The sequence below is a fragment of the Lepus europaeus genome, chromosome 1 (assembly GCF_033115175.1).
Source record: "Lepus europaeus isolate LE1 chromosome 1, mLepTim1.pri, whole genome shotgun sequence".
Classification (NCBI taxonomy): domain Eukaryota; kingdom Metazoa; phylum Chordata; class Mammalia; order Lagomorpha; family Leporidae; genus Lepus; species Lepus europaeus.
Window position 1 is genome coordinate 137,275,494 of NC_084827.1, and position 3,427 is coordinate 137,278,920.

The 3,427-nt window shown below is 34.6% G+C and overlaps 1 pseudogene; it reads left to right on the forward strand.

Moving 5' to 3' along the window:
- Positions 1–954: 954 nt before the first annotated feature.
- LOC133763255 (baculoviral IAP repeat-containing protein 2-like) lies at positions 955–3,053 on the forward strand (annotated as a pseudogene).
- Positions 3,054–3,427: the final 374 nt, after the last annotated feature.

Here is a 3,427-nt window from a genome sequence, read left to right on the forward strand (position 1 = left end):
CTGAATTATCCTTAAAAGAAGAGCAAGTTAGTAAAATTTAAAATGCAATATGAACAGTGTGCACTGTGGAAATTTTATGTTAACTCGTTCAGTTTATTGAGAAAATACCTTCAGCTGATCAACAATCATAAAGTGGCACATGAGGTTAGAAAGAGAGACAATATGACAGTACAGGAAATAAAAACAAATGTAGGTAATATTTAACAAAAATATAGTAGGTAATAGCTTGCAAACTTTAAGCAAAAATATTTGATATCAAACACACTAAAGTAGGTATAGACAAACAAACCCAGTGGATGTTGACTTAACTCCAAAGTTGTTAACTGAAGCTAATAAACCTACTTAAGTAAATACCATAGTGATAAGCTATGTGAAATTAGCTTTTATATACTGTGATCCTTATTAATGAAGCCTTTAATTACTTTTGTTTACTAGAACAAAAAGTTTAAAAAAATTTGGATATCATGGTAAGGTCTTAAAGGGAAATAAGTCTGTGTATAAATTTTTGCTCTTGGAAAATCTTTAGTGATTGGCCTGATATCTAGGCATCTTAGCTTGTAACCAAAAGTGAATTGAAGACATAATTGAGATAATCTGTAGCAGCTTGGAATTTTGGGGCTATAAACCTCTTCGAAAAATCAAGTTTTAAGTTACTTTTCACAAGCGCATGAACTTTTTAAGGCCTTTAATTTAGCATTACACCAAATTATGAGCAAATAGCTCTTTATTTACTTAAATGGTAATATAATCTCCAAGAATCCTTAAGTAGTGTCTCAGTAATTTAAGATAGCTGTTCATCCTCCCTCATGGTAAACTCATTAATCAGGCGTGGTGAATTCCAGGTAAGTCAGAACTTATTTTTTTTCTCTTTTTGTGTTAAAATCTTACTTAGTGTAAAGAGCTGAGGAGTTTCATGTGAAGGTTTTAGTCATCAAGAAATACTGCCACCTCCTCATGCACAATACTACCTCCCAAAGAGTTGTCCCAGGGACTTTGTATTAAAGTGTGATGGAAGATAACACCATCTCATCAAATTGAACAAATGACCAAAAACAAAAAAATGAAGTATGATTTCTCTTACAAACTCTAAAGAGTGCCTACATACTCAGCTCTCTTGATCCGTGTTCCTCTCTCAGAATGGAGTCTTGCTCCTGCTGGTTTGTATTACATTTGTATGAATAAGGTCAAATGCTTCTGCTGTGACCTGATGCTGGATAACTGGAAACAAGAATGCAACCTTATTGAAAAGCATAAACGGCTATATCCCAGTTGTAGTTTTTCTCAGAATCTGATTTCAGTTACTCTGCAATCCACCATTAAGAACACCTCTCCAGTGAGAAGTGGTTTTGCACATCCATTATTTCCCACTTAGGAACCATGTGTCTCATTCCGTGGTTCTTAGTTCTTACCCCAGCCTTTCAGCAAACCTTCTTAATTTAACATCAGTCTAAGATTTTTCTCCCATTGAGAACTAGTCTTTAAAGCTATTCAATGAGTACTGAAGAAGCAAGATTTCTTATCATAAGTGACCATTAAGATTTTTGTTGCCATCAGAATTTGCAAGAGCTGGCTTCTCTAATGTAGCACTTGGAGATGGAGTAACCAGCTTTGCATGTGACCGGAAGCAAAGCAACTGGAAAAAAAAAGGATGATGCTATGTCAGAATGATGGAGGCATGTCCCAAATATCCATTATTTTCTGAATACTGAGGTTTAGCATTTCGAATTGGAGCATGCAGACACATGCAAAACAAATGAGCACAATTATGTACTGGCCATCTAGTGATCCAGTTTGTCTTGAGCAGCTTGCAACTGTTGATTTTTATCATGTGGCTCTCAGTGATGATATCAAATGTTTTTGTTGTGATGGTGCCTTGAGGTTTTGGGAATATGGGGATGATCCCTAAGTCGAACATGCCAAATTGTTTGCAAGGTGTGAGTTCTTGATGGACATGAAAGGGTAGGAGTTTGTTGATGAGATTCAAGACAGATTTCCTCATCTTCATCAACAACTGTTGTGAACTTCAGACCATCTTGGAGAAGAAAATGCTGATCCACCAATTTTTCATTTTGGACCTGGATAAAGTTCTTCAGAAGATAAAGGCATGATGAATACACTTGTGGTTAAATCTGTCTTAGAAATGAACTTTAATATAAGCTTTGCAAAAGAGACAGTTCACAGTAAAACTCTACCAACCAGAGAGAACCACAAAACAGTGAATGATATTGCCATCAACACTTCTTAATGCTGAAGATAAAAAAAAGAGTAGAGGAAAGACAAAGCTGAAGAAACAGCATCAGCTGACTTTTCATTAATTCGGAAGAATAGAATGACTCTCTTTCAACAGCTGGTGTGTGTGCTTCCTATCCTGAATCATCTTTTAAAGGTCAATATAATTAATAAATAGGAAAATGATCTTATTAGACAAAAAACACAGACACCTTTACAAACAATAGAGCTCATTGATATTGTTTTACTTAAAGGAATTGTGGCAGCCAACACCTTCAAAAACTGTCTAAAAGACATTGACTCTGTTGTATAAGAACTTTGTTGAGTTTGTTGGAAAGATTATTTTAGAAATCCTTAGGCATATGGTTCATGTCTCTGTTTGACAGAATAAATACAGTCAGAAAACCATAATCTGTACATTTTATTGTTCAAAAATTTATTGCCTAAATAATATATCTAGATTTAAAAGTTTCTGATGACCTATAGGTAGAATAGACATTATTCAGTAGATAGTAGATTAAAAAAAAAGTGGTAGCAAGTGAAGTAGTTTTGTATTTTGTAGAGTGATGCTCTATGTTTTCGGTACTCAATGAAAAAGAACATGAAGTATTTTCCAACAGAAGATATTTCATGTCTGTCCCTGGGAGACCAGTTGAGGAGGCTGCAAGAAGGAACTTTTAAAATGTGTATAGACAAAGAAGTTTCTATTTTATTCATTCCTTCTAGTAATCTGGTAGTATGCCAGGGATGTGCCCATTCTCTAAGAAAATGCCCTATTTGCTCGGGTTATAATCAAGGATTTACTTTGCACATTTCTCTCATAAGAGCCAACTGGGCTATATACTACTTATGTAGAAAGTCTTTAAAATATTTGATCATTTACAGCTACCTGAAATAAAAAGAGGAATCATTTGCTCTTCAACTGGTAACATTAATGCTTTTTTCTGCTTTGATACTAATATTTTTTTCCAAAATGATAGCATTATATATTTTATCTTAGAATCTGTTCCTTTGTAAAGGAAGATTTCTGTTTAATGAGGTGAATTACTATCTATGTGTGGACCTGGGAGGAATCAAAGGGGTTGTGTCAGTGCTCCTTGGGTATCATTTTGGAGTTTCTGAATTTGGCATTTCTTCTGAAAGCTTTGAGTAGGGCTACATGAGAAAGTAGTTTAACAGAACTGGAAACCAGGAATTC